Here is a 16329-nt window from a genome sequence, read left to right as displayed (position 1 = left end):
TCTGCTACCTCTTTGTTCCGGCTCCACTGCGTTTGAGTTACTATTGCAAAATCAGCTCTACTACATTGGTTCCTTAACACCGAGTCAAATCTGCCATACCACGCTGTTCCAGCACCGATGCATTGAGCTGCCATTACAAAATCAGTTCTACTGCTTGGTTTTACATCAATGGGTCAACTCTGCTGCATCAAGGAGTCTACTCTGTTTCTTCATGAATTACGACTCTGCTACATCTGTTTGCATTGCTGAAACTCACCTACTTCCGGTATGCTGCCATTATTCCAGACCAGCTACTCCATTTGAAGTTCTAGTTATGACAACGTAGTTCCTTTTCGATCACCCTGCTGCACCAACGCCACTTGTCCGAGCTGCATTACAACTATTCATCCAGGCCAAGGGCTTTGAGTATCTACCTCCCAGGTGAGACATAACATGTGACAGCTTTGCTACATCGGTTCCTCTTTGTTGAGTCCACTCTGCTACCTCTATGCTCCAGATCCACTGCATTGAGTTGCTAATGTTTCTATTATACTTTTCCTCTGATTGTTCCACTCCTGGTTTTGGCTTACAAATACTGATGGAAAATCCTGACCAAATACTAAACGTGGTCTAAGCCCGGGTCTAAACAGCCGTACTTCACCACCCATATACAGACTTTTGCCCCCACAAAAAAAAAACCAAACATCTCATGTGTTCCTTCAGGAATTGACTTTTTCCAGTGCCATGGTACTGCTAGGGGACCTACGTAAGTGTCCAATTTTTTATGGTAGTCTGAGCCCTTTTAAGAATAATTTTCATGCCCTGGACAATCCTTTTAATGGTCGCAACAATCAATTTTTTGGGGGGCAAATACATATTTTCATTCTAGAAGCTTTGTAGTGTTTTCGTTATCCCATTGCAGTTTAGAAGCAAATTTGAGGCTGTCCATTGTTTTTCTGTCTTCAGTACTGACGTTTCTTGCGATTTGTGGGCAATGGCTATTTATACCGTAATGCACATTCACACTAGACACTACCCAGACAAGCTACTGTATTGTTAAGGGGATTACCAGTCAACGCTACGGTATTATGAAAACGGATTATCTCTCACAGCCGCTATACAGTGAAGGAACTTCTGCTCAGAAGAGGGCAGAGAACAGTAGAAGTTTATACACCGGCTATCTGCGCAACAGATTTAGTTATTTGCCTTCACAAAAATTTACCTAAAAAGGTAAATTAAAATAGGACATTTTAAATGATCCCTGTTATTTCTGGTGACTTTTCATAACAGGCTATCATGTGTGCGTCCATTAGGAAATAAAATTATTTATGGTCATTATATGACTTGTATCCTGAATTTTTCACCAGTTCCCCTTCTGCAGGCTATAGCACTAGTTTACAGTTGTCTCTGAGCTAGTGGGGTGAGACTAGCTGCTATTATGTCTCTATATAGCACAAAAATCTCTATGTAGCACACAGTCTCTCTGCTTCTCTTTCTCCCTCTGCTCCATCCTCTTCCTCCATTTCGCTTATGATTCCTGCAACTTAAGAATCCAGCCTTTTCGCATCTTTTAAACTGCAAAAACTCTTACTATTAATCTTAACCATTCTCATCTGGTCTACGGCAACTCTCTACTATCTCATCAAACTTTCTCCTCTCCAATCTATCCTGAATGTGGCAGCCAGAGTCTTTTTTTCTGTCCAGCCACTCCACTGATGCTTCCACCTTCTGCCAGTCATTGCAGTGGTTACCCATCCTTTACAGAGCACAATATAAACTTATCTCTCTCACCCACAAAGCTCTCCACAATTCTGCACCGCTTTACGTCTCCTCCCTCATCTCTGTCTATCACCCTACCTGTGTTCTCCATTCTGCAACTGAGCTAAGACTAACATCCTCCATAACCTGAACTTCCCATTTATGTCTCCAAGACTTCTCTCGTGCTGCTCCAGTTCTCTGGAATACACTACCCTTGATGAGCAGGGCCGTCACTTCTCCAGTAACTGTTGAACTTTGTTACTTTTTAATTGCATTATTGTTTGGACATGTCCCATCTTAATTGTAAAGTGCTGTGGAATATGGTGGCACTATACAAATATTATTTTCTCCCTCTCTATAGATTTCAGTGGCGAGTTGTAAACCGATCCCTCAGTGATCCAAAATTTTGCCTGGTCTTGAGCCAGATGAATTATAGCAATTTTTCAGAGTTAATAAATAATGAGACCTGGAAGACAGGCAGAAGGATAAGTGTTGTGAAATTGGATTCTGGGCTCCCCCGGTGGCCACTTGTGGAATTGAACTTGTGTGCATCATCCCCTCTGTTCACCTGCTCCTATCAGGATGTGGGAGTCGCTATATAACCTTGCTCCTCTGTCAGTTTCTTGCCGGTCAACAATGTAATCAGAAGCCTTCTGTGCTTGTTCCTGCTACTAGACAACTCCCAGCTAAGTTGGACTTTTGTCCTTGTGTGTTTTTGCATTTTGTTCCTGTTCACAGCTGCTGTTTCGTTACTGTGTCTGGAAAGCTCTTGTGATCGGAAATTGCCACTCTGGTGTTATGTGTTAATGCTAGAGTCTTAAAGGAATTTCTGGATGGTGTTTTGATAGGGTTTTCTGCTGACCATGAAAGTGTCCTTTCTGTCTTCCTGCTATCTAGAAAGCGGACCTCGATTTTGCTAAACCTATTTTCATACTACGTTTGTCATTTCATCTAAAATCACCGCCAATATATGTGGGGGCCTCTGTCTGCCTTTTGGGAAAATTTCTCTAGAGGTGAGCCAGGACTGTCTTTTCCTCTGCTAGGATTAGGTAGTTCTCCGGCTGGCGCTGGGCATCTAGGGATAAAAAACGTAGGCATGCTACCCGGCCACTTCTAGTTGTGCGGCAGGTTTAGTTCATGGTCAGTATAGTTTCCATCTTCCAAGAGCTAGTTCTCATATATGCTGGGCTATGTTCTCTCGCCATTGAGAATCATGACAGTTTGACCGGCCCAAAAAAGGGTTAAATTACTGGCTGAGAAAGGAGAGAAAAAAGAAGTCTGCTACAATTTTTTTTTTTTTTTTTTCCTCTAGTTCTGAGTGTGCTCTTAATTGAATCACTTGCTAGTCTGCCTATACTGCAGCCTTCCTCTCTTTCTCTCCTTCTAAATCCTTGAATGGCTCTGTGTTCACCTGTTTCAAATGGATCTTCAGAGTGTAGCTACAGGTTTGAATAATCTCGCCACAAAGGTACAAAATTTGCAAGATTTTGTTGTTCATGCACCTATGTCTGAGCCTAGAATTCCTTTGCCTGAATTCTTCTCGGGGAATAGATCTCACTTTCAAAATTTTAAAAATAATTGCAAATTGTTTTTGTCCCTGAAGTCTCGCTCTGCCGGAGACCCTGCACAGCAGGTCAGGATTGTAATTTCCTTGCTCCGGGGCGACCCTCAAGACTGGGCTTTTGCATTGGCACCAGGGGATCCTGCGTTGCTCAATGTGGATACGTTTTTTCTGGCCTTGGGGTTGCTTTATGAGGAACCTCATTTAGAGCTTCAGGCGGAAAAGGCCTTGATGTCCTTGTCTCAGGGGCAAGATGAAGCTGAAATATACTGCCAAAAATTCCGCAAATGGTCTGTGCTTACTCAGTGGAATGAGTGCGCCCTGGCGGCGATTTTCAGAGAAGGTCTCTCTGATGCCATTAAGGATGTTATGGTGGGGTTCCCTGTGCCTGCGTGTCTGAATGAGTCCATGACGATGGCTATTCAGATCGATAGGCGTCTGCGGGAGCGCAAACCTGTGCACCATTTGGCGGTGTCTACTGAGAAAACGCCAGAAAATATGCAATGTGATAGGATTCTGTCCAGAAGCGAGCGGCAGAATTTTAGACGAAAAAATGGGTTGTGCTTCTATTGTGGTGATTCAACTCATGTTATATCAGCATGCTTTAAGCGTACTAAGAAGCCTGACAAGTCTGTTTCAATTAGCACTTTACAGTCTAAGTTTATTCTATCTGTGACCCTGATTTGTTCTTTGTCATCTATTACCGCGGACGCCTATGTCGACTCTGGCGCTGCTTTGAGTCTTATGGATTGGTCCTTTGCCAAACGCTGTGGGTATGATTTGGAGCCACTGGAGGCTCCGATACCTCTGAAAGGGATTGACTCCACCCCATTGGCTAGTAATAAACCACAATACTGGACACAAGTGACTATGCGTGTTAATCCGGATCACCAGGAGGTTATTCGCTTTCTGGTGCTGTATAATCTACATGATGTTTTGGTGCTGGGATTGCCATGGCTGCAATCTCATAACCCAGTCCTCGACTGGAGAGCTATGTCTGTGTTAAGCTGGGGATGTAAAGGAACTCATGGGGACGTACCTTTGGTTTCCATTTCATCATCTATTCCCTCTGAGATTCCTGAATTCTTGTCTGACTTTCGTGACGTTTTTGAAGAACCCAAGGTTGGTTCACTACCTCCGCACCGGGAGTGCGATTGTGCCATAGACTTGATTCCGGGTAGTAAATACCCTAAGGGTCGTTTATTTAATCTGTCTGTGCCTGAACACGCTGCTATGCGAGAATATATAAAGGAGTCCTTGGAAAAGGGACATATTCGTCCTTCGTCATCTCCCTTAGGAGCCGGTTTTTTCTTTGTGTCTAAGAAAGACGGCTCTTTGAGGCCGTGTATTGATTATCGACTTTTGAATAAAATCACGGTTAAATATCAATATCCGTTACCACTGCTTACTGATTTGTTTGCTCGTATAAAGGGGGCCAAGTGGTTCTCTAAGATTGATCTCCGTGGGGCGTATAATTTGGTGCGAATGAAGCAGGGGGATGAGTGGAAAACCGCATTTAATACGCCCGAGGGCCATTTTGAGTATTTGGTGATGCCTTTTGGTCTTTCAAATGCCCCTTCAGTCTTCCAGTCCTTTATGCATGACATTTTCCGCGATTATTTGGATAAATTTATGATTGTGTATCTGGATGATATTCTGATTTTTTCGGATGACTGGGACTCTCATGTCCAGCAGGTCAGGAGGGTTTTTCAGGTTTTGCGGTCTAATTCCTTGTGTGTGAAGGGTTCTAAGTGTGTTTTTGGGGTTCAAAAGATTTCTTTCTTGGGATACATTTTTTCCCCCTCTTCCATCGAGATGGATCCTGTCAAGGTTCAGGCTATTGGTGATTGGACGCAACCCTCTTCTCTTAAGAGTCTTCAGAAATTTTTGGGCTTTACTAACTTTTATCGTCGATTTATTGCTGGTTTTTCTGATGTTGTAAAACCATTGACTGATTTGACTAAGAAGGGTGCTGATGTTGCTGATTGGTCCCCTGATGCTGTGGAGGCCTTTCGGGAGCTCAAGCGCCGCTTTTCTTCCGCCCCAGTGTTGCGTCAGCCTGATGTTGCTCTTCCTTTTCAGGTTGAGGTCGACGCTTCTGAAATCGGAGCTGGGGCGGTGTTGTCGCAGAGAAGTTCCGACTGCTCCGTGATGAGACCTTGTGCTTTTTTTTCCCGTAAATTTTCGCCCGCCGAGCGGAATTATGATATTGGGAATCGGGAGCTTTTGGCCATGAAGTGGGCTTTTGAGGAGTGGCGTCACTGGCTTGAGGGGGCCAGACATCAGGTGGTGGTATTGACTGACCACAAAAATTTAATTTACCTTGAGTCTGCCAGGCGCCTGAATCCTAGACAGGCGCGCTGGTCGTTGTTTTTCTCTCGGTTTAATTTTGTGGTGTCGTACCTACCAGGTTCTAAGAATGTTAAGGCGGATGCCCTTTCTAGGAGTTTTGAGCCTGACTCCCCTGGTAATTCTGAGCCCACAGGTATCCTTAAAGATGGAGTGATATTGTCTGCCGTTTCTCCAGACCTGCGGCGGGCCTTGCAGGAGTTTCAGGCGGATAGACCTGATCGTTGCCCACCTGGTAGACTGTTTGTTCCTGATGATTGGACCAGTAGAGTCATCTCTGAGGTTCATTCTTCTACGTTGGCAGGTCATCCTGGAATCTTTGGTACCAGGGATTTGGTGGCAAGGTCCTTCTGGTGGCCTTCCCTGTCACGAGATGTGCGAGGCTTTGTGCAGTCTTGTGACGTTTGTGCTCGGGCCAAGCCTTGTTGTTCTCGGGCTAGTGGATTGTTGTTGCCCTTGCCTATCCCGAAGAGGCCTTGGACGCACATCTCGATGGATTTTATTTCGGATCTGCCTGTTTCTCAGAAGATGTCTGTCATCTGGGTGGTGTGTGACCGTTTCTCTAAGATGGTCCATCTGGTTCCCTTGCCTAAGTTGCCTTCTTCTTCCGAGTTGGTTCCTCTGTTTTTTCAAAATGTTGTTCGTTTGCATGGTATTCCTGAGAATATCGTTTCTGACAGAGGGACCCAATTCGTGTCTAGATTTTGGCGGGCATTCTGTGCTAGGATGGGCATAGATTTGTCTTTTTCGTCTGCTTTCCATCCTCAGACTAATGGCCAGACCGAGCGGACTAATCAGACCTTGGAGACATATTTGAGGTGTTTTGTGTCTGCGGATCAGGATGATTGGGTTGCTTTTTTGCCTTTGGCGGAGTTCGCCCTCAATAATCGGGCCAGCTCTGCCACCTTGGTGTCCCCGTTTTTCTGTAATTTGGGGTTTCATCCTCGATTTTCCTCCGGTCAAGTGGAATCTTCGGATTGTCCTGGAGTGGATGCTGTGGTGGAGAGGTTGCATCAGATTTGGGGGCAGGTGGTGGACAATTTGAAGTTGTCCCAGGAGAAGACTCAGCTTTTTGCCAACCGCCGTCGTCGTGTTGGTCCTCGGCTTTGTGTTGGGGACTTGGTGTGGTTGTCTTCTCGTTTTGTCCCTATGAGGGTTTCTTCTCCTAAGTTTAAGCCTCGGTTCATCGGCCCGTACAAGATATTGGAGATTCTTAACCCTGTGTCCTTCCGTTTGGACCTCCCTGCATCCTTTTCGATTCATAATGTTTTTCATCGGTCATTGTTGCGCAGGTATGAGGTACCGGTTGTGCCTTCCGTTGAGCCTCCTGCTCCGGTGTTGGTTGAGGGTGAGTTGGAGTACGTTGTGGAAAAGATCTTAGACTCTCGTGTTTCCAGACGGAGACTCCAGTATCTGGTCAAATGGAAGGGATACGGTCAGGAGGATAATTCTTGGGTCACTGCCTCTGATGTTCATGCCTCCGATCTTGTCCGTGCCTTTCATAGGGCTCATCCTGATCGCCCTGGTGGTTCTGGTGAGGGTTCGGTGCCCCCTCCTTGAGGGGGGGGTACTGTTGTGAAATTGGATTCTGGGCTCCCCCGGTGGCCACTTGTGGAATTGAACTTGTGTGCATCATCCCCTCTGTTCACCTGCTCCTATCAGGATGTGGGAGTCGCTATATAACCTTGCTCCTCTGTCAGTTTCTTGCCGGTCAACAATGTAATCAGAAGCCTTCTGTGCTTGTTCCTGCTACTAGACAACTCCCAGCTAAGTTGGACTTTTGTCCTTGTGTGTTTTTGCATTTTGTTCCTGTTCACAGCTGCTGTTTCGTTACTGTGTCTGGAAAGCTCTTGTGATCGGAAATTGCCACTCTGGTGTTATGAGTTAATGCTAGAGTCTTAAAGGAATTTCTGGATGGTGTTTTGATAGGGTTTTCTGCTGACCATGAAAGTGTCCTTTCTGTCTTCCTGCTATCTAGAAAGCGGACCTCGATTTTGCTAAACCTATTTTCATACTACGTTTGTCATTTCATCTAAAATCACCGCCAATATATGTGGGGGCCTCTGTCTGCCTTTTGGGAAAATTTCTCTAGAGGTGAGCCAGGACTGTCTTTTCCTCTGCTAGGATTAGGTAGTTCTCCGGCTGGCGCTGGGCATCTAGGGATAAAAAACGTAGGCATGCTACCCGGCCACTTCTAGTTGTGCGGCAGGTTTAGTTCATGGTCAGTATAGTTTCCATCTTCCAAGAGCTAGTTCTCATATATGCTGGGCTATGTTCTCTCGCCATTGAGAATCATGACAGATAAGTGGTTCATATGGGGAGAAAAAAAAGCATATTTCAAATGAATGATGCAAAGATTTTGTAACTTCACCACTAGCGATGAGCGAATGTGCTTGGATAAGGTGTTATCTGAGCATGCTTGGGTGCTAACCGAGTGTCTTCAGCGTGCTCGAAAAATATATTGAGTCCCTGCGGCTGTTCGACAACCTCAACACATGCTTATCAAACAGACAATCCAATCCCTACATGTGTTGCGGCTGTCTAACAGCCGTGAGACATGCAGCCGCGGGGACTCAAACATAGTATTCGAGCACGCCGAAGACACCCGGTCAGGGCCGGACTGGGACTAAAATTCAGCCCTGGCATTTGAAGTTACACAGGCCCACTTGTCACATGGTGACTGTATAATATCTTTGTACACTTGTAGGCAGGGCCGGTTTTAGGCAAAGTGGGGCCCTAGGCAAAGTTTAAAATGGGTCCCCAAATGCTAACATATTGCACATCACACAAAAGCCTTTCTGTTGTATTTACGTGCGCTGAGTTCAGGCCGCTAAACGAGTTTGATCGACAATACTGAAGTTGTTCAACGCTTGTTTCCCGGCCTCTTTCCACCAGCTGAGGAATAATGATGAGACAGAACGATCACTAATAGATCACTAACAGATCACCATACAGTATCATGTTTTCAGCAGCACATCTACAGTTTACACTGGCAATGTGCTGCTGACAACAAGGCTTTTTGTTCCAGCAAAAACAATCCGAATATGCAGCATTTTACTTGTTTAGTAAAATACACCCCATAGTCCTCCATATATTATAATGTGCTCCATAGTCCTCCATATAGTATAATACACTCCCTATAGTCCTCCATATATTAAAATACACTGCTCAGTCCTCCACATAGTATAATACACTCCTCATAGTCCTCCATATAGCATAATACAATCCTCATAGTCCTCCATATAGCATAATACAATCCTCATAGTGCTCCATATAGTATAATGCACCGCCACAGTCATCCATGTAGTACAATTCACTTCCCATAGTATAATGCACCCCATAGTTCTTCATATAGTATAACGTATTCCCCATAGTCCTCGATACAGTATAATGCAGCCCACATATAGTATAATGCAGCCACCCCAGAGTATAATGCAGCCACCCCAGAGTATAATGCAGCCACCCCAGAGTATAATGCAGCCACCCCACAGAGTATAATGCAGCCACCCCAGAGTATGTAACCCCCATAGAATATAATACAGCCCACCTCCCCATAATATATAATGTAGCCCCCCATAGAATATAATGCAGCCCCCCATAGTATATAACGCAGCCTCCCCCATAGAATATAATATACCCCCACAATAGTATATAACACAGCCACATAGTACATAACATGGCCTCCCCCATAGAATATAATATACTCCCCATAGTATATAGCAAAGCCCGCATATTATATAGCACAAACCGCATAGTATACAGCACAGCCTGCATACTATAGCACAGCTCGCGTAGTAGATAACACAGCCCACACAGCAGTATTCAGCACAGACCACACAGTAGTATACAGCACAGACCACACAGTAGTATACAGCACAGCCCACGTAGAAGTATACAGCACAGTCCACACAGTAGTATACAGCACAGCCCACAGAGTAATATATACAGCACAGCCCACAAAGTAATATATACAGCACAGCCCACAAAGTAATATATACAGCACAGCCCACAGAGAACTATATACAGCACAGCCCACAGAGAACTATATACAGCACAGCCCACAGAGAACTATATAAAGCACAGCCCACAGAGAACTATATAAAGCACAGCCCAGAGTACTATATACAGCACAGCCCAGAGAGTACTATATACAGCACAGCCCAGAGAGTACTATATACAGCACAGCCCACAGAGTACTATATACAGCACAGCCCACAGAGTACTATATACAGCACAGCCCACAGAGAACTATATACAGCACACAGTAGTATACAGCACAGAGCACAGCCCACAGAGAACTATATACAGCCCACAGTAGTATACAGCACAGAGCACAGCCCACAGAGAACTATATACAGCCCACAGTAGTATACAGCACAGAGCACAGCCCACAGAGAACTATATACAGCACAGAGCACAGCCCACAGAGAACTATATACAGCCCACAGTAGCATACAGCACAGAGCACAGCCCACAGATAACTATATACAGCCCACAGTAGCATACAGCACAGAGCACAGCCCACAGATAACTATATACAGCCCACAGTAGTATACAGCACAGAGCACAGCCCACAGAGTACTATATACAGCCCACAGTAGTATACAGCACAGCCCACAGAGTACTATATACAGCCCACAGTAGTATACAGCACAGAGCACAGCCCAGAGAACTATATATAGCACACAGTAGTATACAGCACAGAGCACAGCCCACAGAGTACTATATATAGCACAGAGCACACAGTAGTATACAGCACAGAGCACAGCCCACAGAGAGCTATATACAGCCCACAGTAGTATACAGCACAGAGCACAGCCCACAGAGAGCTATATACAGCCCACAGTAGTATACAGCACAGAGCACAGCCCACAGAGAGCTATATACAGCCCACAGTATACAGCACAGAGCACAGCCCACAGAGAGCTATATACAGCCCACAGTAGTATACAGCACAGAGCACAGCCCACAGAGAGCTATATACAGCCCACAGCAGTATACAGCACAGAGCACAGCCCACAGAGAACTATATACAGCCCACAGCAGTATACAGCACAGAGCACAGCCCACAGAGAACTATATACAGCCCACAGCAGTATACAGCACAGAGCACAGCCCACAGAGAACTATATACAGCCCACAGCAGTATACAGCACAGAGCACAGCCCACAGAGAACTATATACAGCCCACAGTAGCATACAGCACAGAGCACAGCCCACAGAGAACTATATACAGCCCACAGTAGTATACAGCACAGAGCACAGCCCACAGAGAACTATATACAGCCCACAGTAGCATACAGCACAGAGCACAGCCCACAGAGAACTATATACAGCCCACAGTAGTATACAGCACAGAGCACAGCCCACAGAGAACTATATACAGCCCACAGTAGTATACAGCACAGAGCACAGCCCACAGAGAACTATATACAGCACAGAGCACAGCCCACAGAGAACTATATACAGCCCACAGCAGTATACAGCACAGAGCACAGCCCACAGAGAACTATATACAGCCCACAGCAGTATACAGCACAGAGCACAGCCCACAGAGAACTATATACAGCCCACAGCAGTATACAGCACAGAGCACAGCCCACAGAGAACTATATACAGCCCACAGCAGTATACAGCACAGAGCACAGCCCACAGAGAACTATATACAGCCCACAGCAGTATACAGCACAGAGCACAGCCCACAGAGAACTATATACAGCCCACATCTCTTCTCTTCCTCCCCTCCCCTCCTCCGAGAATGGCCCCACAGTCCAGAAAAAAAAAAAAAACTCTCCTCACCTCTCCTCGTGCCCAGCGTTGCTTCCTGGTTCCTGCTCCTGTCTCAGCAGCTGCAGTCTGCCCGGGACACAGCAGGTGCGCGATGATATGACATCATCGCGCGCACCCGCAGTGTCAGAGGCAGAGCGGGGAATGATGGGAGAGGAGCGTCTGTAGACGCTCTCTCCTCCATCATTGCATTCAACTGTACCGGCGTCTATACGCCGGTATAGTTGAATGCGACGGCGGGGGCGGCGGATTGAGCGGCCCACCACTGGCACCGGCCCTTCTGGCATTTGCCAGAAGTGCCCTATGGCCAGTCCGGCCCTGCACCCGCTTAGCACACGAGCATGCTCAGATAACACCTTATCCCTGCACATTTGCTCATCACTAGTCGCCACCATTTTTATTTTAGCGTTCTAAACTTTTCACAGGGAATCTAATATTACTTGAAGATTGCATCATTCTAGAAACGCCTCCCCCCCATAAGGATTTGGCTACGTAGCGAGCCGCTCGTCTACCCTCTATTATTGCGTGAGCTTGTAACACAGAGGTGGTATCACAAGAACGCTCTCCAAGGACATATTGCCTCATCACTCAGTGGGAGGAAAAAAAACAAACAAACAGCCACCTTGGCGATAAAGAGAACACAAGGCCCACAGGATTAAGAGCGCGATACAGATATACGGTACAATCATAAAGGGGACATGCAGCGGGCAAATGATGGATCTGATGGTTCGTTAGCGGGATTCATGTGACAATGTATAATTAAAGGGCCGCGGCGGAGCTTATACAACACGCTATTATATGTATTGTGTCAAAAAAAAAAAAACACTCCGCTATAATATGCAAATGCGGCTTGTGCTGTTATTGTCCGTGTGTGTTTTAGCACGGCTATAGATGAATTTGCTTCATGCAACAAAGACTGTGCTGAAGAGTTTTTTTTTTTGTTCTTTTTTTTCCTCCAAGTGACAAAGTTCAACTTGCAGCGTCGAGTACGGAAGTATCGCCTGGCGATATGAACAAAACATAATGAATCATCACCTCTCATTGGTTTACATTTTATCTCTTCCTGTCCTCCACTGATTAACTCTGAAGAGCGTTTTTTTGCCATCTCCTAGATGTTCGGAAAGCAGCAGGAAAGTTTAGAATGTCGCATCCTGGAAAATGCATTCACACATATTATTATTATTATTTATTATTGTTTATTATACATATGAAAAGATGTCATCTAAGCCGCGTCTTTGTGCGGAATCTGTGCCAAAATTGGCTCTGGTTAAATTCACACGTTGCATATTTGTTTGTTTGTTTGTTTGTTTTCTCTGGGCATGGTGAATGCAGATTCGGTACAGATTGCCCATGCAAAGGTGGAAATCAGCGCTTCATCTGCACAAATAATTGACATGTTGCGCAGAATTAAAATAAGTAAAAAAAAACTATTTTCATGGCACATCACGTATCATTCACTACTATAAAATGCTATAATTTTAGGCGTTCAATCCACACGAAAAATCCTCAATCAAATATTATAAAATAATAAAATTAATATTGCATATTTGTGCACTGTGTGAACCCAGCTTTTTATTGCTTTTTGATGTAAATAAACAACACTATAATAATAATATCTACAACATGTCAAATTCTTTGTGCACTAATGCATCTTTTTGGTGCAGATTTTATCCATCAATTTCAATAGTGTTATTAAATCTGCAGATAAAACCTCTGCCCGGACATTGTTTTGTTGTGTTTTTTTCCAAGAAACAGTCATAATTACACATGACTAAGTGCAGAAAAGATGCACGGATTTTATAGGCAGATGTGCTGCCGTTTTCTGTTTAGAAATTAGTGTGCAAAATCCTCTCCAAATATGTAAACCTATAAACCCAGACTCAGGCCATGTGTTCACGTTGTATATTTTATTTGATGTGTGCTGGAATCTAAGGAGTAATGTTTCTTCTAGTGGAGAGTGACAAGCCAGGCCTGGTATGTCAGAGTGAGGAGACTTATAGGCCATGTAGTGCTCCTCTGGGAAATCAAATAAGCAAAATTGCCTCTTCAGAGAGGAAGAGTGCTAGAACTCTAGCGCCACCTATTGGAAGTAACAATCCTAAAAGTCAATATCGACCCTTTAACAAACCTTCAAATATGACAAACCAGAATCTCGATTTGCAAACACGGTGTTGCGGGGTGTTGCCCCTCGTCAGTGAGGAATATGAGATCTGATTTGGCTGAGTGAGAGGTTTAAGACTTGGGTAAGGCTCGTTAACCCCTTCCCGACATGCGCCGTACTAGTACTGCGCATGTCGGGTCCCCTGCTTTGATGTGGGCTCCGGCGGTGAGCCCACATCAAAGTCGCGACATGTCAGTTGTTTTGTACAGCTGACATGTGCGCGCAATAGCGGTGGGTGAAATCGCGATTCACCCACCACTATTAACCTGTTAAATGCCGCTGTCAAACACTGACAGCGGCATTTAACCAGCGTTTCCGGCCGCGCGGCCAGAAATGAGCGCATCGCCGACCCCTGTCACATGATCGGGAGTCGGCGATGCTTCAGGATGGTAACCATAGAGGTCCTTGAAACCTCTATGGTTACTAATGCCGGTTTGCTGTGAGCGCCACCCTGTGGTCGGCACTCATAGCAAGCCTGTAATTCAGCTACATAGGAGCGATCTGATGATCGCTGCTATGTAGCTGAGCCGATCGAGTGGTGCCAGCTTCTAGCCTCCCATGGAGGCTATTGAAGCATGGCAAAAGTAAAAAAAAATGTTTTTAAAAATATGAAAAAAATAAAATATAAAAGTTTAAATCACCCCCCTTTCGCCCCATCCAAAATAAAACAATAAAACAAAAAAATAAAATCTACACATATTTGGTATCGTCGCGTTCAGAATCGCCCGATCTATCAATAAAAAAAAAAGCATTAACCTGATCACTAAACGGCGTAGCGAGAAAAAAATTTGCCAGAATTACGTTTTTTGGGTCGCCACAACATTGCATTAAAATGCAATAACGGGCGATCAAAAGAACGTATCTGCACAATTGTGGTATCATTAAAAACGTCAGCTCGGCACGCAAAAAATAAGCCCTCACTCGACCCCAGATCACGAAAAATGGAGACGCTACGAGTATCGGAAATTATTATTTTTATTTTTTTTTAAGCAAAGTTTTGAATTTTTTTCACCACTTAGATAAAAAATAACAGACATGTTTGGGGTTTATGAACTGGTAATAACCTGGAGAATCATAATGGTAGGTCAGTTTTAGCATTTAGTGAAGCTAGCAAAAAAGCCAATCAAAAAACAAGTGTGGGATTGCACTTTTTTTGCAATTTCACCGCACTTGGAATTTTTTTCCCATTTTCTAGTACAAGACATGGTAAAACCAATGCTGTCGTTCAAAAGTACAAGTCGTCCTGCAAAAAATAAGCCCTCACATGGCCATATTGACGGAAAAATAAAAAAGTAATGGCTCTGGGAAGGAGGGGAGCGAAAAACAAAAACACAAAAACGAAAAAGGGCCACGGCAGGAAGGGGTTAAAGGGTCTATATTGACTTTTAGGATTGCTACTTCCAATAGGCGGCGCTAGAGTTCAAGTCCTTTTCCTCTCTGGAGAGACAGCTTGCAGATTTTTTTGTGTGCTGAAAATCCATTGCTTTTAACAGTTCAAGCAAATTCAAAGTGATATAATTACAACTCATGCCACTGTGCATTTAAAGGAGAAGTTGAACTGTGTTTTTTTCTTCTTTTTTTCCCCAATAGGTTTCTTCGAGGAGCTTGGAAAAATGCCTGTAAAAATCACAGTTGCATTTGTAAGGCTACGTTCACATTTGCGTTGTGCGCCGCAGCGTCGGCGCCGCAATGCACAACGCAAACAAAAACGCAGCAAAACGCATGCACAACGCTGCGTTTTGCGCCGCATGCGTCCTTTTTTTCATTGATTTTGGACGCAGCAAAAATGCAACTTGCTGCGTCCTCTGCGCCCGGACGCGGGCGCCGCAGGGACGCATGCGGCGCAAAACGCAAGTGTGACGCATGCCCATGCGCCCCCATGTTAAATATAGGGCCGCATGACGCATGCGGCGACGCTGCGGCGCCCGACGTTGCGGCGCAGACCGCAAATGTGAACGTAGCCTAAGTGCAGAATCCAAGGGCTTCATCTCTAAAAAAAATGACCCCTAGAAATACTGCTGCAAATACGAACCAAAAAAAAAAGCATAAAAATAGAAGAAATCACATCTAAAAAAAATGCAGAAAAATGCAATAATCAGAGAAAATACGGTAGCTTTTGCATATTTTGCTCCCAAAAAAATGCAGCTAGAAAAAAAGCAAGGTTTTTGCATATTCAGGGGGTATGTTCACTTCACATCAAAATGCCAAAGTCAGATGCCCCAATTCATCCTCTTTTTGCTCCTCTTTTTCTAAAATTAAAATGAATCTAGAGACTTCTATGTTTGCTCCTTCTATAAATGTTTCATTATCCCTGTACTGTGACATCACTGTGTTTATTATCCCTGTACTGTGACATTACTGTATTATCCCTGTACTGTGACATCACTGTGTGTATTATCCCTGTACTGTGACATCACTGTGTGTATTATCCCTGTACTGTGACATCACTGTGTTTATTATCCCTGTACTGTGACATCACTGTCTAATATCCCTGTACTGTGACATCACTGTGTGTATTATCCCTGTACTGTGACATCACTGTGTGTATTATCCCTGTACTGTGACATCACTGTGCGTATTATCCCTGTACTGTGACATCACTGTGTGCATTATCCCTGTACTGTGACATCACTGTGTGTATTATCCCTGTACTGTGACATCACTGTGTGTATTATCCCTGTACTGTGACATCACTGTGTGTATTATCCTTGTACTGTGACATCACTGTGTGTAT

The 16329-nt window shown here is 44.6% G+C and overlaps 1 long non-coding RNA gene across 1 annotated transcript in view; it reads left to right on the top strand.

Moving 5' to 3' along the window:
- Positions 1-15922, top strand: part of LOC143764492 (uncharacterized) — a 39876-nt gene extending 23954 nt beyond the window's left edge. Inside the window, exons 4-5 of the long non-coding RNA XR_013213212.1 lie at positions 15186-15240; positions 15563-15922. This is a non-coding gene — a long non-coding RNA (uncharacterized LOC143764492). The remainder of the gene's footprint in view (positions 1-15185; positions 15241-15562) is intronic.
- The last annotated feature ends 407 nt before the right edge of the window (positions 15923-16329 follow it).

This window comes from Ranitomeya variabilis, chromosome 4 (genome assembly GCF_051348905.1).
Source record: "Ranitomeya variabilis isolate aRanVar5 chromosome 4, aRanVar5.hap1, whole genome shotgun sequence".
Lineage (NCBI taxonomy): Eukaryota > Metazoa > Chordata > Amphibia > Anura > Dendrobatidae > Ranitomeya > Ranitomeya variabilis.
The sequence above is the reverse complement of the archived record's forward strand: the minus strand, read 5'-3'. Positions and strand labels throughout refer to the sequence as shown.